The 23,171-nt window shown below is 44.9% G+C and overlaps 1 long non-coding RNA gene across 1 annotated transcript in view; it reads right to left on the bottom strand.

Moving 5' to 3' along the window:
• LOC149355664 (uncharacterized) overlaps positions 1 to 18,060 on the bottom strand; it is a 36,790-nt gene extending 18,730 nt beyond the window's left edge. The window contains exons 1-2 of the long non-coding RNA XR_016289742.1: positions 17,889 to 18,060; positions 10,284 to 10,325 (exon numbers count right to left, since the gene is read on the bottom strand). This is a non-coding gene — a long non-coding RNA (uncharacterized LOC149355664). The remainder of the gene's footprint in view (positions 1 to 10,283; positions 10,326 to 17,888) is intronic.
• Positions 18,061 to 23,171: the final 5,111 nt, after the last annotated feature.

Here is a 23,171-nt window from a genome sequence, read left to right as displayed (position 1 = left end):
TTTATGCTCTGAAGTGCGACTGTCTGCGTCATTGAGTGGACGACCAATGCACCACATACATCCCACAATGTGCGGCATGTCGAACGCCAACTGAAAGTGCAGGACAGTTATGGCAGCACAAATGATGGCGCAAGAAGCATTAGTAGGATGTCTTCCTCTGCCGCAGTATACGGTAGCAGTCTTGTACCTGTGTCGTCTAGTGAGTGAAGGCATTGAAAGCCTTTCGTGGTTCAGAATGAATTTTGAAATTCACATTCTGAAACAAGACAAGCTAACGACGACTTCACGTTTCCTTCCGTGCACGAAGTCACCCACTGAATAAAGCAGTATGCTTCAAGCGGAAGTAACCAAGACATCGAGAATTGTCGCGGGCATTCTCCATACCACATTCATCGCTGTCATCTTCGGGTTTTTCGCTCTGAAGTGCGACTATCTGCGCCGTCGAGTGGACGACCTAGACACCACATATTCATCCCAAAATGTCCAGCATGTCGAACGCCGAAGGAAAGTGCAGGAATGATATTGCACCACTAACGACGGCACAAGGAGCATTCGTATGATGTCTTCCTCTTCTATAATATACTGTGGCAGTCTGGTACTTCCGTCGTCGAGTAAGTGAATGCATTGAAAGCGGCTCGTGGTTCACAATGAATTTTAAAATTGACATTCTGAAATCCGAACCGCTTTCGACGACTTCACGTTTTCTTGCGTGCACGTAGTCACCCACTGAATAAAGCAGTATACTTCAAGTAGAAGTAGCCAAGAAATCGAGAATTGTCGCGGGCCTCCTCTATAGCGCGCTCGTCGCTGCCATCTTCAGGTTTTTTGCTCTAAAGTGCGACTATCTGCGCCGTCGAGTGGACGACCTAGACACCACATAATCTTCCCAAAATGTCCGACATGTCGAACGCTGACGGAAACTGCAGGAAAGTTATGGCACCACTAACGACAGCACAAGAAGCATTAGCAGGATGCCTTCCTCCGGCGTAATATACGTAGCAGTCTTGTACTTTTGTCGTCGAGTGATTGAATACATTGAAAGCGCTTCACGGTTGAAAATGAATTTTGAGAGTGGCATTTGGTACCCAAATCGCTATCCATGACTTCACGTTTTCTTGCATGCACGTAGTCACCCACTGAATAAAACAGTATGCTTCAAGTGGAAGTAACCAAAAAAATCGAGAAATATCGCGGGCCTTCTCCATAGCACGCTCATCGCTGCCATCTTGGGGTTTTTTGTTGTGAAGTGTGATTATGTGCGCCGTTCGGTTATTTACACGCTTATTGACAGAAACGAGTGCGTGAAAACAACGAAGCCAAAGGAACGCACAAGACAAGACGGGTTTCCACCTTGTCTGTGTGTTTCGTCTTTGTCTTCGTTCTTTTTGCGCTCTGGTTTCCTTCAGTTCGGTATGCACCAACAATCCAGAACAAATTCCTTATTGAACGTATTTATACGCGTTTTAGTACTTCCCATACTCTCGTTATTCTACACCTTCTGGAAAAGGACCCATGAAAATGACAGAAACGAAATTACCGAGCGCAACCAGGAGTTCTTCCCTACTGGTGCTACTGGTGCCGGCTGATATCAACTGCAGTAGTACATAAATGTTGCCTTGTGTTTTTGTTCGTTTTTTTCCCCTCGGAGTGCATTCAGCAGTGGTAAACATGTAGTAGTAAGAGTTATTGTTTTACAAAAACAACCACTTTTGGAATAACTTCGTTCTAATCCGCTTTTCTAGAGCTTTGTCCTTTCCTGCTGTTTGAGATACTATCGCTAGCTAAGGCTTACTGTGGCCATCGGCATAGAGGTCTGCTCTCCACATCATAGCCTGACAAGTTCGTCGAAGGTCATGCATACACTAAACATTAGGCGTGTTGGGCAGCGGTTGGTATAGATGTGTGAATTCTCTGAAATATGAGGTGTGCAAATGTGTGAATTAAGGTCTCGAACGAGTCAACTCAGAAAGAAGCGGAACACAGTGTCTCGATACAATCGTAGTGGCGTTGGCAGAGTTTGACATTCGTAGCGTAGTCTATGTCATAGTGAACTGCGGCACTTAAATGGCTGAACATGAGCACAGAATCTCGCATAAATTCCATGAAGTTGCGCAGAAAACAATTTCGTTTAGATCTGCATTCCGATACGTTCTGGCCTAACTTTTGCACCTTACTTGATGATGGGCGACACAGGATTGTTAATCCCCTGTCAGGGAGAACAAAAAACAATACTGTTGGTTACAAGGGATACTAAACAGGCTCCAAAAATTGCTAACGATTTGTGAGAACTTTTGATAGCCAACATGGCCACGTTAGTCTGACCTTAGAAGTAATGTAGTGAGTGTGAAAGCTGAATAGGTATCATTTCATTCCCGCGGCTGAGTGGTTTATACGAGGTGTTTTAGGGAAGGTGATCAGTAATTTTTTAAATTATAAATCAGTAATGCGGGTTGGCGGCCGACCAATAGTGGTCGTTGTGCAGATTTACCGTCGGATTCCTGAAGTGCGCTTCATCGGTCCCCGTCGCCTTGTCTAAAAATTGTCTAAGGGCTAAAATAAGGTCTGAAAATCAGACCCTCCCAGTGCTTGGTGCAGGCATATTTTTTATGATACATGTTGCGCTTTTGAGAACTCTCCGAAAAGAAGAGAAACTGCATCCCAATGCATCGCCGATATCTCTCACGCTGGCCTATTGGTTGACGTTCACATAGGCCTAGGCGCCAGTTTCAAACTCTTCGCTCAAAACTAAGCCACTTGTTTGACGTTGAGGGTGCACCGACGCTGTTCTCGCAAAACAACTGCAGACTCTTGTGAAAGTGCAGCGAGAGGGCACACGGCAACCAGGATGCTTATCTTCGTATAATCTTTCCGCTAAAGTGGCATTCTTTTTTGCGTGCACCTACGCGGTAACAATGTCAACCATTTCAGTAGTCGAAAAATAGCCTCCAAATGTTGCGGCCATGTCAGCGCTCAACTGACGCGAAGACAGTCTGCTTACAAGGAGGAGGAGGAGGATGAAGAGGAACGGCAAGGAGGTTAACAGGAAGAATAATCGGTTTGCTACCCGACACAGGGGGAAAGGGGTGAGGGAATACAAAAATGAAAAAGAAAAGAGAGTAGAAGAAAATTAAAGTCCCTATCAAAATTCAGCTTGCGTTAAAGTGACAGCCTAGCATGCAGGCCAGAAGTTCGAAAGAAGCGGAGCAGTGCCTTGGAGGCCTCCACCGCCGACGATCGCCGCGGTCAGTGGCCGAGAATCATCATTTCCGTCAGTGGACGTGGATCTAGAGGTTCTAGCGCACGGCTGACTGACTATCTTTCGGCGCTGTAGGCAGGGCAGTCACAAAGAATTTGGGATATAGTCTCGTCATACGCACAGAAGGCACATGCAGGGCCATACCGATAAAGATAGAGTAACGGTGAAAGCTACACCAAACCAGAGGCGACACAGCAAAGTTTCTTCGTGTCGTGGTAGGCCGGATGGAAGCCGGAGCTCCAGATCTGGCTCCAAAGATTTTAAACGTGAATTGGAAAATTGGTCGGAATTCCACGCGGCAAGCGTGATGTCCCACGCAAGTGCGCGAAGCCTGCCCGCTGCGTCTGATCTCGAAAGGGGGTCGACACAAAATTGCCGTCGTGGTGAGCAGTTCATGCGAGCTCATCCGCGCGGTGATTGCCTGCTATACCGCTGTTCGCCGGTAGCCATTGGTAGATAATGCCATGTCCTTTACTGATGGCAGAGTTATATTATTGTCAAATTTCCGCGACCAGTTGTTCATGTGCTCCACGGCGAACAGCAGCTTGTAAGCCTTGGAGGGCAGCTTTGGAATCGGTGAAAATAGGGCACTGCTGACGGCGCTGCTGATTGACGTGTTCAACGGCGACACGAAGAGCGGTGAGTAATGCACCCGTCAAGGAAGTCTAGTGAGCTATCATAACTCTAATTTCTGTAGTCCTTGTGGGGATGATAACGGAGCCCGAAGAACTGATAGGGTTCACTGAGCCGCCGGTGTAGACGTGCACCCGGTTTGCATGGTGCTCATGGCAATATTCGAGAGTGAATTGTGGCCGCTCGAAGACATTTCCTAAGCTTTATCCGGTGCTTTCATTATTGTTTTATTTCTGAATACTTTTCGCCGCTTTATACTGCGATGCATGTGCTCTCGGCGTTCATATGTTATCACTCTGGCCATGCATCAGCAAATCGTATGCTCGCCGCGGGTGACGTCGGAGCACCTTATCGCTTTTCATCGGCGCAGCGCCAGCAGACGCGCGCATTGTCACGGTGTTCCAGCCTGGGCAAGACAGTGCAGACCGCGTGACAAACTGACGAGTTGTGATTGGCGTCGCTTTTAGCGGTTTTCGAATGGTTCCAGAAATGCCCTAAAATAGTTGAGTCACAGTGGAGATGGTAATCACGTTTCAGAAATTCTAAAAGCTGATATGGTTATTACAAACGGCCGTCTACGATCACTAATTGCAAGCGGGCGCCTATTAGTAATAGTTAAAAGATAACTGTCAGAATTTAGTTAAAAACTTGACTAGTTAGCATGTTTCGCCTGTTTTTTCACGTCCGCCAACAGTGATATTACTATGCCGCAAAAGGCTTTGCTTTACCTCAAGAACCCTATTTTGAAAATTACTGATCATCTTTCCTGAAACACCTGGTATGTGAAGGCATGCGTACATACAGAAAATTTAAAAAACTTCGAATATTGTTACAAATTAATTGTTTGAGCGATGAACTCAAATCCTCAGCAAATTTGAGGACATTAAGAATACGATATCTCCTTACAGGGCAACTCTGGCGTTTTTTTTTACCTCCTCTCATTTTACTAAAACTTCCCTGGTATGTGTGCGCAGTTTTCTAATCCTTTGTGCGACGTTTCGCTTCGATCTGGTGTTTCGTTACTGCGTAAACGAATTTCAAAGTTCCCATTTTGTGGCCTCAATCGGAGATATTTCTACGGGCAACCTTGCGTTCGTGACGTCACTGGATGCATGACTGTAGACATTTGCTCTGAGTTTGCTGAAGGACAAATTTTCGAGCATGCTTTCAGTCATTTCCGACAAATAATGACCCAATCCCTCACTTAGAGCCTCCTGTTTAGCCGTTCAACGCGCTTATGACAGACTTTTTGAGAGGATCCGTGACGCTATAGGACGGTCTGTCTTGACGTCATCGTTCGGTCCAGACCTGCTTTCTGTTTCGGTTTCCTACTTTTTTAGCTTTATAACTTCTTCTACTTGGTATTTTGAAAAGCAGTTTTCTGTACCAGTATGAGGGGAAGGACTGTGATGTGATTTTTAACTCAAAATGTTGACAAAAAATCCCAGAGTTGTTTTTTACGGTAACATGCAGGAAGAGAGTAAAGAACGTCAGAAAATGAACGCTGAGTCGTAATGTCTTATAGTAGGATACAACTGAAGAAAGAGGCGGCAAATGCCCCTCGCACACAAAACTCGCGCACAAAAATTTAACTCGCACACAAAAATTTTATTGCCCTGCAAAAGTGTTCACCCTTATTTTATTGCTCTATTTTATTGCTCTGCGGCTCTCGAAGACCTTTTCATTGTTTAGAAGTGCACGTGCCTTCTGAATTGAGTAGCACGTGCGCATTAAGCTGCCTATGCGAACTCTTCCTACTCGCACGCTTCTGCCACTACCCGACCGCAACATGGCTGCGCTTAGAGAGAGAAACTTGAAAAGGTGCGTAAGGTTTTTTTTTATTACTAAAAGATATTCCCGAGATTCCTGGACAAACAAATAAATGCCGAGAAAAGCCGTAAACACGCCCTTTAAGCAAAGGAAGAGAATATATTGTGTGCGTTTAGCGCCCTTATTACGAACATAACAGCTGCGCTCTAGAAAAAAAATCAATACGTTTTCTGACGCACCACTAATCCAAAATTGACGTGCGTGGGCCAGCTTGTACGCCGAAGTTATTTATTCTGAATTCTTTAATTCGCCGTCTACCTACAGGTCAATCGAGCTCGCCAGCATCATTTAGTCGTAGATTAAGTCAGGCTGTAATTAATTAATTAATCAATCATCCTATCGACAATTTTTTTTTGCGCAGCATCCTCACATCCTGCTCTTTTGATTAAAACCACTTGTTTGAGGCTACCTCTTCTGAGAACGTCACAACTGCAGCGGACACGTTTAGGCGACACGACCCCGCAGACCTAGAATAAAAATGCTTTCGCATTAATAACATTAAGTCCGAGTGTTCCTCGTTCACAGTTCCACTAAATTTCCCTGTGTGGCAAGGGAATTAATCGCGTCTGCGACTCAAATATAACACCGCCTGTATAAAAATGCCTTCCTTGGTACCCATCTGCTTCCAAGCTCGGCATCAATGAAAAGTGACAGTGCTCTGCATAGAAAGCACGGACAGAGGCAGCACGCGAGATCGCTTTCTCATGCAGGCCACCATGAGGGCGCAAAGTGAAAAATTGATCCCCGTGAGTATCATGCTGAAGAAGAATGAAACTTTGAGGGGACAGTTAAGCTCCGCCTGAAGGGTATGACGCCATAGCGTTAGTGGTATAATGCCCATATATGCAGAATATGTCACGCACTACTTTAAATTCATTGATCCCTGAGAGGGCTCACGCCACTTCTAGCGCAGTGGCGTATCTGTTAAGCGATCCAGCACTGCCCCAGCCTGTAGCTGTTTCAAACAGCCACCAGTAGGGCTTCTGAGAATCAAGTTGCTCTTCCCGAGCAGCCGTTCGAGACCAGTGATTTTATGCGAAGCATTCGCGCGACGCCCGTGACCTTCAAGTAGGTCAAGTGACCTTCAAGTAGGTCACGTGACATGACGTCACGTGATGACGTCACACCAGCTGCAGATGGGGCCTCGTATCGCGCCGTCGGTCGCCTCCCGGCGGTGGCCACCACTGACCTTGCAGTGAGATCACATGATGTGACGTCACGTGATGACGTCACACCGGCTGCAGATGGGGCCTCATATCGCGCCGTCGGACGTCGCCCGGCGGAGGCCTCCACGCTTCGGTTCGCGCCGTCGCGCGCGACGCGGCGGCGGCGCCACCATCGCTGCATCACGTGATATGTGACGTCACGCCAGGGATGAGGCGGCGCGCGCCCGCCGTCGCGTCAGTCTCTGTGCCCGCAACCGCGCCAGCGTCTTTGCGCTTGGCGTGTATGCGGTCAAGATGCCTCCAAACGTTAAGGACATGCTTCGCATCCACTGGGCTTAACCTTGATAAGCCTCCAATTTTTTTTCTCACTGCCATCTACCACAGTGGGCTGTTTTCTCACGATGCGGTGGGCAGGTTGTGATGACGTGACCTAGGCTGCCTACTTAGGTTGCTTCTATGGGGAGTTTCGCTCACGCTGACGACGACGGAGATGAAAACGGCAACGTCGAGTTTTCCGTTGAACGTGATTCTTAATTCTATAGCACAAAATATCAGTTTTATTCAGAATACAGCCACGGTTTATTATAAAAACTACATCTGAACTACATTCGATTTTGGTTTTTCACGCTCCCCCTTATTGGCTCAAGCAATGCAACGCACTGCTTGCCATCGAGGGGAGGACAAATAGAACAAGAGGCTGATGGCGGCGGTTCCCAGAAAAAACAAAAAGTGGAGGAAAATAATGGAACCGGAAAATATCATAATCTTTATATTACTCACAAACTGCGCTATCTGTACCAATGTCATGTCCCGACATATCCACTACCAAATTTCTATCTCAATCTTCAAAACGACGCCGTCAAGGCGGTTAAGATCGGAGCACAATTCTCCCCGGTACGATACGGGTATGGCGTAGGGCGCTTCGTTTTCAAAATACGTACAGCAAGTAGTGATGCCGAAATTTCCTTTGTCTTATTTTCGGCTTGGGAAATCCAGGGAATGCCATATGCAAAAGCTACGTCAATCCCGCTAGAAATTTCGAGCCAATCCCCAGCGCTTTGCATCTGTTTTTTCGCGGACTATGTTGGAAATTCGGAGGTGGATATTTCGAACGACAGGTATGGTTTGCAGATTCTTATGTAGTGAACGCTCCCGGCAGACGACCGCATTTAATATATCATCGCAAACACTCGCTAACTGGTGATTTACAATTTCATGATTATTTTGTTCCTTCAAAGGTTGACGACAGTAGTTATCTGTACGCTATGTGCGCACCTGGTGGTATAAACTGATTTTAAGAACCCTACTTACTTTTTACAATTTAATGCTACTTTCTGTCCTTAAATTGTAAGCGCCTAATTTTGAATGTCCTCAATAAAACGGCATCTATGTAATTCATGTTTCCTCTGGGACACGCAGACGAGCGCATTTAATATATCATCGCAAACACTCGCTAACTGGTGATTTAAAATTTCATGAATATTTTGTTCCTTCAAAGGTTGACGGCAGTAGTTATCTGTACGCTATGTGCGCACCTGGTGGTAAAACTGATTTTAAGAACCCTACTTACTTTTTACAATTTAATGCTATTTTCTGTCCTTAAATTGTAAGCGCCTAATTTTGAATGTCCTCAATAAAACGGCATCTATGTAATTCATGTTTCCTCTGGGACACGCAGACGAGCGCATTTAATATATCATCGCAAACACTCGCTAACTGGTGATTTAAAATTTCATGAATATTTTGTTCCTTCAAAGGTTGACGGCAGTAGTTATCTGTACGCTATGTGTGCACCTGTTGGTATAAACTGATTTAAGAACCCTACTTACTTTTTAAAATTCAACGCTACTTTCTGTCCTTAAATTGTAAGCGCCTAATTTTGAATGTCCTCAATAAAACGGCATCTATGTAATTCATGTTTCTCTGGGACATGCAGACGAGCGCATTTAATATATCATCGCAAACACTCGCTAACTGGTGATTTAAAATTTCATGAATATTTTATTCCTTCAAAGGTTGACGGCAGTAGTTATCTGTACGCTATGTGTGCACCTGGTGGTATAAACTGATTTTAAGAACCCTACTTACTTTTTACAATTCAACGCTACTTTCTGTCCTTAAATTGTAAGCGCCTAATTTTAAATGTCCTCAATAAAACGGCATCTAAGTAATTCATGTTTCCTCTGGGACACTACAATGTTGAAATGATCATTGGAAATCAAAGTTTTCAGCCTAATCTTTCCTTGTAGAGGAACTTGGTAGTGGGCTAATTCGTCACTCATTCTTTGAAAGCTAGATGTAGCGCTATTAGGAAGACGACAAAGAGATGCCGACAAAACAAAAGAGAACGCTATTAATAACTTGTTCATTTTTTGCTCTAGGAATGCTATTTATAAGCAGAATCACATCCTAAACATGCTATTGTCATGGCTTATACTGTTATGATATGACTGGACACAAAGCATCAAGCAACAAACACTGGTTAACTGAGGAAGGACGAAAGCCATCCAGATCTTTTTTGTACACTTCTCCAGAAAATCGCGCTCAGCAGAGTACAATAAGATCAAAACAACACTGATGCACTGCTCCGCCTTTTTTACGTATGCGAAAGACCTCTAGCAATAGTCTAGAATTAGCACTAGCACCTCTGCCCAGAATGTTTGCTTCTTGAAAGCGTGGCACCCACTAGCACTCAGTAACATGAAAAACTAAATTCATTAAAACATCGTTTGGGGCTCGTTGGTGCATTTTAAATCTAAGAAGAATAGCAGCGCTAAACCATGCAGCCACAGAAGAAGAATGAACAAGACATAGAGCTTGTGTCTTGTTCTTTCTTCTTCTGTCGTTGCATGCTTTAGCGCTGCTGTTTTTCCAAAATTGAAAAAAATAAAAGAAACTTAATTCGCAAGCTTATCTTGTTGCTTTAGGTTTTGCGCATGCTTCCTTGAACGGTCGTCGAGGCAACGATGTACAGAGTCGATCACATTTGTCTAGAGTACTGGAAAGGTGCCGATCGGGGGGAATGAAGACAAATTACGAAGCAGGCATTGACTTTCATTGATAATGCTTGCGCTGGATAGCAGCCGAAAAAAGACGTGAACCGCCCAGTCGCCAATGCCTTACCGCTAGCAGAGCAGCTGCGAAAAGATTTCAGTTGATTTGCTCCGCAGCACACCATCCGAGCACTCTAGACAAGTGTGATCGACTCTGTACACCACTCCTAAGGCACATCTCACGAATGCTTCTTCGTGTTGCTTTTTGCAACTGCGCCTACCATCACCGCAGATACAGAGCCCTAGCTTCGCCAACTCAGTTCGCGCTGAGAACACAAGCGGCATTTTGCGCCTGCTGGCCACTTGTTTGAGGTTCTGTGAAATCTTACGAAAAAAAGGCATTACCTCAGGCTTGGCCTTCGCACGTTCAGTTTCAGCCATCTTCTTCTGCGTCCAGTTTTGATTCCGAGTGTTCCGGCGACCGCCATAAGAACAGAAGAAGCGAAGCCAAAGGAGTAAAAGGAAGAAGGAAAGAGAATGATTAGTAGCATTCATCTTCGTTGTGTCGTCCTCTCTCCGAGGTCACTCTAATATGCTACATTCAATTTTCAAAGGTTGTGCGGGATGTTCTTAGATAAAACTTTTTTTTGTGAAAAAGCGCCACGTAGTGAAAAGATTCTATGGCCTGGTGTGAAATGATACGAACTCAATTCTGCGATGCAAGGAAATGTTAGAAAAAAGCACGGATGTTAGCTGGTTAGCACGGAATCTGTTACGTTCATCAAACAAAAAACAAGATTTGATGGCAAAAGAAGACAGCGAGAAAGCTGTATTGCACTACCGGCACAATGAAAAACTGAGCACAGGAATTCAGCTCAGGACAGACTGCAGCGTCTAGAGCAGGCTCTCAGCAAAGTCTGGCGCATGTCGCTACGATCACTTGCGGAGAGAACCCCCAGATGCAATGTGCAGATGCCCAATGCCTTCGTGCTGTGCTTGTAAAGCAGGAAGGACGTCCTGGCAGTGTAGAAGACAGGAAGGTTCGTGTGGAGGCTGCAGCGGCGTTCCTGCCAAACCAGACAGTGTACTCTTAAGTAACATATCTTACTGCCCTGTAGTATTAAACCAAATCTATGGTTCGTGCACTGCTTGCAAGCTACAGCCTTAATGCGGCATTTTCACCAAAGTTCATTTAAAATGCGTATGCTTCCTCAAAGATATTCATTAGAATATATTTATATTATATGTGCACCTGTTGTCAAAGAACTTCCTGCAAAAAGGCGCCGCTTCAATCAATAGCGCGCAAATGGTTCTTGATGATTTTTTGTGGCTGTGGCAGCTCCGATGATCATTTTTTTCTTTCGCAGCAAAGGCCGAATAATCAAACTAGCTTGAACGCCTATGTAAACCTGAGTATCAGGCTCTCTCTGAAACGAACACAATACCAAATATATGTTTTATTTTTGCACTGAAGTAGCGAAATTCGTATTGGTATTATTTGTCCAGAAGAAGACCAGCCGCAAAAAAATATGAAAGTGTCCTCCTAGCTTATACATGTAGAGCAGTCATTGGTTGAATGCCAATAGTGTGTTTCCGTTGACATCGTCGCTGCCTGTACATTTAATCTCCAGTCAGAAATAAGATGATCGAGACAACGGTACTGGGGTCTGTTTAGCACTTGGTCATTTACCGCTGCGTTGGACAGTCCTTAACTTTTGGGATGCGTACTCCGGACAAGATGCTTCGAATGGGATAAAAAAAAATCAATACGAGCAGATAATGTAGCCGCATCAGCACACAGCTTTCGCGACCGAATATAAAGCAACGCTTATTTCACCCTGAGATAAGTAGAAATCAGGTGTGCGTTTTTGACGAAACAAGCATGGTAAAAATAAACAAACCCCCTAAAAGCAATGCATCCAACTGGTCCATGCAACGATTCGAAAAATGAGAATCGGCTTGTAAGTTTAAAGGCATGAAATCATTGCCCCTCCGCCCTGCAGATCTAAGACGCCAAAAAGTTTGATGCTCGCTGTTTTCTTGACCACGACGTGAACAGCCAAACGCGCAATATAAAGACTCGAAAGCACGTAATGGGCGAAAACAGAACTCGGAAGCGGAACCGTGAAACTTGTTGAACTAAAAAAAATGGGGCTAATTGGCTGTGATAAGCTTCCAGATTATTTGGCGGAATTCTGTAATTGTGTCAGCAAAAATGCAACTAAATGTATTAAATTGAAAATCTAGTTCGCAACGTTACTCTCTTTAACGGACAAAATACAGTAATAGTACGGCCTGGATTGGACATTTAATTTCTTACTTGAAAGCAGTGTAAAGAATAATATTAATTCCGCTCCAGAATTCCGAGGTAATAACGTATTTTGAGGCAAAATTATAAAGGTAACAGGCATTGATGGTCGGTCTAAAATCGGGATCAAAACTGACCACTTCTCGGAATTTTGAAATTTTAGAAAATGTCATCTGGCAATTAAATAACGGTTAAAAACACAAAATTTTCCTCACGATAGTATTAAGGACACTAAATACAGAGGTAATATTTCAACCTCAAGTTCTTACTCCTTGTTGTTCCATCATTGTACTTAAAAGTGCCCCTCTTGGATCCAACGCGTCAATGTTTGCACAGTGTTTGCGATTTTTTTCTATGAAATCAAGAAGCCCAAAAAATTTTTCGAATTTCTTCAGGCAGAAATGTTTGCATATAAAAAAATAATCAGGATCAATTTTTCTCTTTTTAGCAGTTCTTTCACAATAAAAAATTTGGAAATGTACACCCCCCCCCCCCCCCTTAGTCAAAAGTATACGGCCCAACGGGTTTGCTTGTCAGGCCTGCTGTATGCCTCGTTCTGCATCCGCAATGGCCCTAACCTCTCGAACGAGGCATGGCTTCGCGTCCTCAATGCTCCCAAGATTTGGACTGCTAGATGTGCCAGGGAGCACCGCTAAACAGCTTAGAAGCAAAGCCTCTGGACTCTATACTTTTGATAGAAGCTGTACATGCCCTGAGAAAAAAAGTATATTTTATTGCCACAGCATTCAAACCTCACCAGGGAATTGCACCGCGTGGTCAGTCATAAAGTTCGCTGATTGGTCGAGACAACGAAGACATCCTAGGGTCAGGTAACATGGCTGAGCGTTGATTGCTTGGCGGGGTGTGTGAAGTCATTAGGCCGCGTAAAACAGCCGAGTTGGTAGGTGCACTGGCAGGTAACATGGCTGAGCGCTGATTGGCCGCCGTTGTCTCTGACAGCTTTAGAACACGTGCCATATGGCCAGGTTTCCAGGTGCGACGGCAGTTGGCAGCTGCGTTTGGTTGTGTGCAGTCGTGTCTAGACAGCTCCGTGCATCAGGCTGGAATAGAGCCAGAATTCACGCCACGTGTGTCTACCGCAGTCGAAATTCCCCGCCAGTGGAGAGGGCGACCACGGAAGTATGTCGCTGAAGACACGTCGCGCCTGCACAGGCTCTGCGTATGCGGCGAGCAGCAGTCACGGAGAACGGGACTTCAGACTGTAAGCTATATCTCATTCTCAACATTAACGTGGTGTAAATACGTTTGCCTTTAATTTTTCTGTTCGTGAAGGCAGGAAATAAACTAGAGCCGCACCAGTAGATGATGGGGTCCAGAACACCGCATCAGCCATGAATTCCGAGCGCATCAAGGCAAGGTTTGCTAAACCTGCCTGAGCCCTGCCGCATCCCCCAATATTCGAGGCCGTGCATTAGCATCGTGGACGGCAGCACATGAATGAACCGCGTCGCAGCGCTGAATCCACCTTCTCGCGCAGAACGATCGCAGTAAGCTGCTGTGCGGTGTCGGAGTAAGCTCTTTCCTTGAAACAGTCTTGCAAGACACCTACGTGAAGTTTTATTCGAACTTCGTGCCAATTCTTAGAACAATGTTCAAAAACTTGAAAAGATATTCGTTTCGTAACCAACAATGTTACAGACGCTGTATTTGATAAGGGGGGAAGGTACTAATTTAGTTTCATGATCAGTGCAGCTGTGACCACCGTCAAAAAGGAGGAGGACGCAATATCGATTTCTTCTGTCTCCAGGTTCCCAGCACTGGCGCTCCGCTTCGGCCGCTCTAACTTGTTGGACCGATTCGACCATGCGCGGAGAGCTGCAATTACTACTCCTGTCTCTGGCGAAACCAATCTGCGTAAGTATCCCTGACAGAGTGGGGAAAAAGGCATCTCCTTCCCCCTGGCGCAACAAAAGGCTGCCACAGGTGTGGCAGTTGCAGATCTCGCTAGCCCGTACATCACTGTCGCCCCGTTTGCGCGCCCAGTGGCTTTGTTGTAGCGAGGCGATCAGGCCCTCGCCCTCCCCTCTGCGTTCCTGTGCTTGCTAGCTTCGACCAATAATTACAGGCGCTAAGCGCGGTGATTGCAGCGTAATTTTTACGATCACAACCCTTACAAAAACGCCCTTTGAGGTCGTGTTGGAGTTCTGAGCGGAATCATTATGCTACCTTGAATTCATTTTAAGACCAGAAGAAGATTGCGTTGGTCGAATGTTGATGCAGCGTAGAATCTCAATGGGAAAGTGGCCACCGTGCTAGATTTTAGCGTTCTCAATGTAATTTCTGCAACGCTTTAAGGTTGAATTTATGTTGAAATAACTGGGGTGATTCAACACATTACTCTGAATATCAGCTGTGATAACAAAAATTCAGGAATATATTCGCATTCCGCTAAATGGACCGGCTGCTGGTGCAATTTTCGGCTGTATATTCACATTTATTGATGCAATTTCTCTCTAACGTGAAGCTGATATCTGCAGTCAGGTAGTGGTGCATACATACGTATAAACACAAGTGTGTTAACAAAAATACATATATAAATTCATACACTCTTGCCTATATAACCATCAGATAAAGTGCATAAAATAGTAATGCACATGAGGCTCTAACATGAACCGACGAAGAGTTTATAACTTTTCCATCTTAGGCGCTCTCTCAGCTTCACCCTTATATAGCCCTACGCACGGTTGTCCGGATCTGGCGATCAGCCTGCCGATGAGCAGACTTATGTCAAATATTGCTATGACTATTTTTTTTATTTTATCTGTAGTAGAAGTAATCATGTTCAGATGCGACGTTGTGTTATTCGAAGACAGAACAGAAATAAAGCGCTACATATGCGCCTATTTTATGAGCGTACATAGGATTCCTCCGAAGCAGGGATGCCGGAAAGAGCATATTGCATCACTGGCATATTTTGTGCGCAAGAAAAAAGTTTGAGCGGTTTACGAGTGTCTTAACAGGTGCTGCAGGCATTCTTAATACGTACAATGCGATAAAGTTCGGTTTACAACTCGCATGTGAAACTAATTTAATACAGCTAGGCTTAGACACGAATGCCCTAAGGCACGATTCAACATGAATTCGACAGAAATTACTCAACAATTGTAGTGTTGAATACGTTCAGCAAAAATTTTGTTGAAATCGCCAGGACCGCGGACCACAGCCTACTGGCTTTGTTCACTTGCTATTGTGTAAGCAGCTGATGGAGGAGATGCTAAGCGCTAAGGAGGAGATGCTAAGCGCTAAGGAGGAGATCCTAATCATCATCATCAGCCAACTCCTGGTAATTTGCTGCTCACAGAGCCGACGAATGAAAAGCCCAAAACAGAATTAAAGCTGCAGTAGGACGTTCTTGCAAGCTAGTCGGTTGATTTTGAGGAAGAGTAAGACGGGGCGAGTACGGATGCGACTCCGGCTGCCCACGTGCGATGTTGAAGTCCTTTCTTTGCCTCTTGTCCTTGTCCTATTCGCGCAGTCTTGTTCTTACTAAAATTAAATTATTCAAGGCTTGCCATTACAATATCTCAATAGCAGTTAGCAAGCAAAATATTTATGTGTGGGCTTCCACAGGATTTCGAAAACCGACAACTACATATGCAAGAAACAAGACATTCTCTGTATTTGACACAGTCGCTTATTTGAGCAGTCGGATGAGATTACATGTCAGCACAGAGCATTGTAATGCTCCACAGTACAACTATCAAAACATATGCAATTTTTCCGTAACGTCATTTATGTGAAATCGTACCCCTAACATATCCAAATAAGCTGTATAGCGTAGTACTTGGCCTGCCGAATACTTTATAAAAGGAGTCCTTTTCTCTGTTTCAACTAATGCACCTATGGACCTAAATTCACGGTTTGTGTCCTCTGCAAAAGCTTTTGAAACTGAAAATAAACTTTAATTCTCCAATACAGACTACGCTCAGTACAACCAAGCAAAATTTTGTTTAGCAGATGTTGAGTAGGCTCAACGTACATTGGGTTAAAGCTGGTTTCCAGTTGATTCAACAAGAGCTCGACAAGGCTTCACCTGAAGCTGAAAAGTCATTTATGTAAATCAATGTGCCCTCTCGTCTAGATGCTAGCAGAACGCTTTCTTATGCTTACGAAGGCATGCGCGAGGTACCGTAAAACCGCCTCGCGCACGTCACAACCCATGCGGAGGCAGCGGTCATGCTGGCCATCCTGTCGCGGGGCGTGATGAATGCGTTCCTCCAATCAAGTGTTAGCGATGACCAGTTCAGCACCTCGTCTATTATTTGAATGCTAGGCGCACCGTTAGCTTCGCAATGGAATCCTTCCGACACCTCAGTCCAGTTAGTTGCCGCGACCCGGCTTTCGCAAGGTGAAGTGACTACAGGAGTAATAGGGTACGAGTGACTGGAGTGACTCCAGGGTAGGCTGACGGCACTAACCTCTGAACCTCAATGCGGCTGTTACCGGCTGCTCCAGTTCCTCCATGTTCCGAAGTAGGGCGCCCCCAAGAGATTACTGTCCCCTAAACTGCTCAGAAGGCGCGAAGGCTAGCCGACGGAGAAGGAAACGAGGCTAGGACAGGGTCTTGATTGGTAGCCTAAGCCGCATGAGGCTGTCATTGTAAAAATTCGAAAAGGCGGTGGCCAGTACAGATATATCGCATAGTTCATAGGCATAACTGGCCTGTGATGATGTTAAAGACGCATACAGTGAAAACTTGCTCTTTTTTTTAAGCAAACACAGTTATAGAAGTAATTCGATTTCGTTTGTACTGCACTAATGTCTATAAAAATAATCCACTTAAACAAAATATTTATTTAAACAAACTCAAATACTTATGTCCATCAACTATTTCCTCAAGTTTTACCTTCTAAGCCTGACCAGTAAGCGCTGCATGGTCCTAGACAAACACTAAATCTTCCGAAGTGACTTAGTGGCTGTGGAGATCGGCTGCTGAGCCCATGATCGCGGGATCCAACCCGAGCCGCATTTTGACGGAGACAAAGTTCAAACGCTCTCATATGAGGCTCGTTATCAGTGCACGGTAAATAACCGCAGGACTTCAAAACAAAACCGGACCTACCCAGTACTTCGTCTCTCATAATCCATGTGCAGCATTGAGACGTTAAACCCTACCTACCAGGTCATTCCATACCATGCCATGCCGTGTCACACCATACTATACCATGCGGTAATATACCATACAATACTATACTGGAACGAACCTTAAAATCTCTCAAATAAACTCCGCCATGCAGCGAAATTAGAAGCTCTTACCGTAAGAGCTATTTGATGCGCACTCCTTTTAATATTAACACAGCGAGCATTTCATTGACTGCTCCTCCTTAGAAAACCATGAATAGCCTCTTCATAACACCGAAGATCAAGATCCAAATAAAGAAGTAATTGAAGCAATAAGCTAGGGAAAAACAGGCTCATCCACAATTTCCACGTTCATGAAGAGAGCGTTTTCCCAAAATAAAACGCGCGCCTAGCAATCGAAAGTCCCGTTGCCATTTTGCCACTTCGTTGCTGGAACTGCTGCTTAGCGATCAACCAACCTATAAAAAGAGTAGCGCTGCAGGAGTAGCAGCAGTGAAGTTAGTGACGGCTATTTGTTTAAAATAAGCATAGTATTAGCCACCCCTGCACTTTGCTGCGCTAAACGCAGAAGCAAGCAACGCGCTACATCATTAGCTTACCGAGTCAGCAAATGCAGATGCAATTCAGAGCGGAACAAGTTACTGCGTGGACGTACTGCCGGGGCTTCTGAGGATCCAGGCCCTGGCTTGAAGACCAGCGTGCACGAACTTCCTGAGGCGGAGATGCGATCGGAATATCATTCGTCGCTGGCCAGCACGTGTGGCTTACAGGCGCGACTGTGAAAGACTGACGTACTCTTCCCTCTGGTGACAGTTGTCTCCAGGCGTGATCATGTGACCTTCTCCGCGCTGGCAATGAACATGTTTTTTTTCGTATTCCTCTCCTTTCCCATTGTTTTCGGCGCTCGCAAACAACGCATATCCCGACAGCGGTAGTTCTTCGGGATCGTGTAACAGTCTGACCGCCTACGCAGGAGGACTTCGTGCGCGTGAGAACGCTTCCGGTCTCACGGAAATCTGGCCCGCCCTATTGCAGAACTAGGGCTTTCTGGAATGTGTCCGGCGCCCAAGAACATGCCGGCTGCTTCCTCGGCATCACGTTAAAAGCATTGCGGGTTGCACCCAGTTTTATTGCTTTTAAAGACGGAGATCTGCGGTGTGGTATGGTATGGTATGGTATGGTATGGTATGGTATGGTATGGTATGGTATGGTATGGTATGGTATGGTATGGTATGGTATATCGTGTTTAGAATCGAAGCTGCACCTGCGCGATCACAGAAGCCCGGTTGTTTTCCATAATGCTATCGCGCGCTGACATCGAACAACGTACGGGCTATTTTTTCTCTTCGCCTCTATCGACAAGCGGCCACCGAGGCTGGGATTCGACCTAGTGCATTTGTATTAAGCAGCCGTACGCCGAAGCCGTTCAGCCACTGTAGCGGGCTGTAAGAGCAACACGTACAAAATTAAAGGCAAACTTCACTGCCTTTGAGTGTAAAAAGTGAGTTGCAGCATTTGCACGGATTCTCAGGTTGGTTGAGATTATATAAATGCTCTCGTTTACTGGAAGTGCTTTGCGCGTGTCGTCTATTGTCCCCAAATGGACGCCATATAGCTGAAGAGCCGCGTAACACATGGTAGAGAATCGGCGCGCGTGAAATCGTATCCTTTTGTCCGTATTGCGAGAGTAGTTTCTATGCGCACTACATATTGTTATAGGTTTGCGAATAGCATTTTTTTCAGAACTGAATCGAATACGAATACTCTAGCGCACCTGTCGAATCGAATACGAATATTGTTCTTATGTTATGCCATAGGAAGCATAAGAGGGTTCACACGCAGCTTCCGCCCTCTCCGTTCGATGACGTTCTACGTCACACATGCGGTAAATCAGGACGTTCTACGTCCGCCGCTTATGAACGTGGGTGGCGCTGATGAACACTCTCAAGGTTAGGTTACTTGTAAACATAAATACCCCCGAAAGCAGAAGATTTGACAGCCGTCGCCGTCGCTCAGAGATAGAGCACCAGACGCGTAATTCGGAGGTCGTGGGTTCGGATCCTACCGGCGGCATGTGGTTGTTTCTTCTTCTGCTTTTCTAATCAATTACTTTAAGCGATGACATATTCAGTAATATTCTAAATTGATCAACACCACAAAATAAATAAATAAAAAATTAAAAATCCCCTGTTCCTCTTGGTTTCTGTGGCTGTTGGCTTCTGTCATATTTATAACGAGCCCCTCATTCGCCTTCCCTTGTTTGCTTAATCGAATACTAGTAGAACAAAATCGAATACGAATCGAGAATTTTTTACACGTACTCTCTACTTGACCAAACAAGATGGCGCCGACCAAAAGAAAGGTGGGAAAATATTGTTTGGTAGTATTCGTACCAAATGAGGAATCGTGCGAAACAGTGAAGCCCTAGCGGCGGCCTTAAGGTACTGCGCTATACTTAACAGAGTTACAGCTTTAAAAGACGGTACATTTATCTCCGCTTGTAGGAACAGAGTCAGCGACAACCATAGTGTCTATGAAGCCTTACAGAATGATTTCGATATGAAGGCAACGTAATGTGTACGTTGGCAGATGGCATTAATTGTAAGAAAATGTATGCACGTCACATTTACAAGGAAGCTCTCCTACCAAGAACACAAGTATCAAGTCTCTGAGGTTACTTTAGATTCATCCACTTCGAATTTGCGATGTCACATAAATAACTTAACGAATAAGCACCTTTGGTACTGGGTTTCAGTTCCCTACCTAATGGTACGCATGCCTATGTTGGGGCTCTTACACCTCACTTTTATTTAACAAAATTGAAAAAAGAGAACACAGGGCTGCCAGTTTTGTCCTTGGAAATACGACTGAAAGCTCAGTACGACGGCGATCAAACATAGTCTCCAGTGGCCAGGCCTGAAGACTCGAAGAAGAAATCTGCGATTTAACCTTTCTGTAGCATATATCGATTCCAGGCTGGCATTAATTCCAAGAAATACATAAAACTACCTTCGTATATATCCCAAAGAAAGATGACCCTTCCAAAGGTAAATAACCTGAAGGTAAATAAGTTTGCGCCTTTCGGCAATCTTTTTTTCTGGACACAGCACGCGCTTGGAATCTTCCGCCACTTGTTGCACTAATGATATACGTTAACTCTTTTTCCCGCGCTTTGCGTGTATTGATACCTTGTATAACCTTCTGTTTTTCGCATGAAATTCCCTCTGCTGTGTTGCCTCAATGGAAATACAGTTAGTGAATAAATAAAATAAATAAATGATATACGATTTAGTGCACTTAGGCTAATTGCGAATGACGTGCGCTAACACGTAGGTGTTTTGCTACAGTTTCGTTTCCGGTTCAAAGCTTGGCTTTAAAGATTGAACAAGTTTCACACAAACATATTTGAAATCGGCGAGTGGAATCTGTGAGTGGGGGCCGTAGTTGTACTGCAAATAAGACTGGACGGTTCACTTAAGCTCCGCCGTAAGGATACGACGCAGTAGCGTTAACGGTTTCCTTTGGTTCATGCCGTTTAACGCCCCAAAGCGCCTCAGGACATGAGAGACGCCGTTTTGAAGGGCTCCGGAAATTTCAGCAACCTGGGGTATATGCAGAATTGGCCATCCTCTACTTGACATTCAGAGGTCGCTGGCAGTCCTAATGCCACTCCTGGCACAGTGGTGCAGCGGTTAAGCAATGCGTCACTGCCCTGCGATGGCAGGTGCTGCCACTGGGGTGGCTTCTGAGACCAAGGTTCCTTGGCGAAATCAGGGAGGGGGGTAAATAAAACGAACGCAAATTCATTAAATGAAGTCTATAAGTCTCTTGTAATAGGCATTAGAAAATTTCCTTTTCCTACTGATGATGGCAGCAAATAAATTGTGTATTAAATTACAGCTTTATCATTCCATGTAATAATATATCCATGACAGTCATATAATGCGTACAGAATGGCTCTTTCTCCATAAGTAGCGGTGGATAATAGGCTATCACACATTTATAGTTACAATAAGAAATACAATTATTATCTTCCGCTACATCTAACCAGAGATATGCGAGGGTCGCACCATATTTATTTGTGCCGATGCACCTCCATTAGCGTATGCTCCACCTGTCATTCGTAGCGAAGACTGCGTTCCACTTCGAGACGGCAGCATGTGTCACAGGAATCCCTTTTGTGGTTGCAAGTGCACTTTCTTTCTGTGCATGCCAGTAGCCGAGGGGGCGGCATCAATAGTGACCAGCAAGGACAGCCAGCATTGGAAGACATGGTTCTTGTGGAAGAAGGTTTTCAGCTCTCTGTAGATTCAGTGGGGGCTTGTGGCACTGTGGGATAAGCAGGCAGCATCCTGAAGAACTGTCTTCTACCGAGTGGAATGCTGCTAGCTATGGCTACCACTTGCGCGATGTATGCTGGCGTTACCACAGTTGGCGGCCATCCAGGGCTGGTTTCCTTCACTGTTGATATGCGGCGCACTTTCTAGCCTTCCACCCAATAGAAAACTATTGTGTTGTGTTGGGTTTAATGGCACATAGGCAACTGAGGCCATCATGCGCCAAGCACAAGGTATAGGAAATAATTTCTGCGCGATTTAATAAAATTGTGAAAAGTGATCAGTGGTGTAAAGGGCCTGAAAGTTTACCTACCTACTAATAACAGAGAAAAAGAGATTTAGGAATGGCTAAAGGTAAAAACATTAAAAAGATCAGGTAGCCTCAGCGTCCTTCCTTGGCCGGGCAAGGATGTCGCGGATCCCAACCAATCAAATAAAAACCTCAGCCTATTCCTCAAGAATGAGCAAGTGGCTGAGAGACGTTACGTGATTCACTGGGTCATGATTTATAGCTTCCTGAGACAACCTTCTTTTTTTAAAAATCTAAAAACACAGGACATGTCAACGATGGCATTTTCACTTATGAGTAACGCGGGATGAAAATGAATGGATTGATTATAAAACAGCAAAAAGTACTTTTCCCGTACCTTCCGTTGAAAACTATTTCCGTAGAAAACTATTCTTCAGGATGTTGCCTGCTCTCCGTACACTACCACCAGTCGCCGATTAATCTCCAGGTTACACACATCACAGTTCCACAAGAAAAACGTTGTCAAGTGCTGTTTAACTTACCGGTCATTATCCGTGCTGCCCGCTGGGCTACTGGCATGCACAAGAAGAAAGTGCGCTGGAAACCACAAAATGAAAGCCTCCGACTGGTGCGGCCACGTGGTAGGTGAAACACAATTCCCACTACTATTGACAGGTGAAGCATGCACTGCGGGAGACACACAAGTGCCATAGTATGTGACAAGGCCCTTGTACGTCCTCTTCCGACCTCTGTGCACTAGCTGTTCCTCCCACATTATAGTCCCGAAGGAAATACGAAAGGCTGAAATATAACTCCATAGTTATACACAGTAAGGTTATTATCAACATGTCCGACTTTCCTGAGATTCATTGTAAGAAGGAATCGCGGTATCTTCGTTGCATGCTCATTCTAGCTCCTGTCAGCACTGGATGCGATAACTGCAGTTTTTTTTTCAAAACGTGGTCAACGAATCGAATTTTCTACCAAAGCTGTTGTACGGTAAGTGTACGCTTAACAGAGTTGTACGTAATCGACTACTTGTAATCGATTACTTGTATTTAACTACATGTTTGTGTAATTTTGTAATCAATTGATCACTTTTCCAAACGATAAATTTTCGGGCAATGCAGTTATTAGAGACTTATAGCATATCATTACCGTGTTTACGTTACCCTTTACCGTGTTACCGGACGCCGGATTTTCCGGTTAGCGCTGCGCACGCTAGATGACGTTTTAGCATACCGTCTCTCCCGTAACAAGTTACCGTAAGGCGAAAACGTATGATGATGATGGAA

The sequence above is a fragment of the Amblyomma mixtum genome, chromosome 3 (assembly GCF_055824585.1).
Source record: "Amblyomma mixtum isolate Tamu chromosome 3, ASM5582458v1, whole genome shotgun sequence".
NCBI classification, from domain to species: domain Eukaryota; kingdom Metazoa; phylum Arthropoda; class Arachnida; order Ixodida; family Ixodidae; genus Amblyomma; species Amblyomma mixtum.
This window is presented reverse-complemented; position numbering and strand designations above follow the sequence as displayed.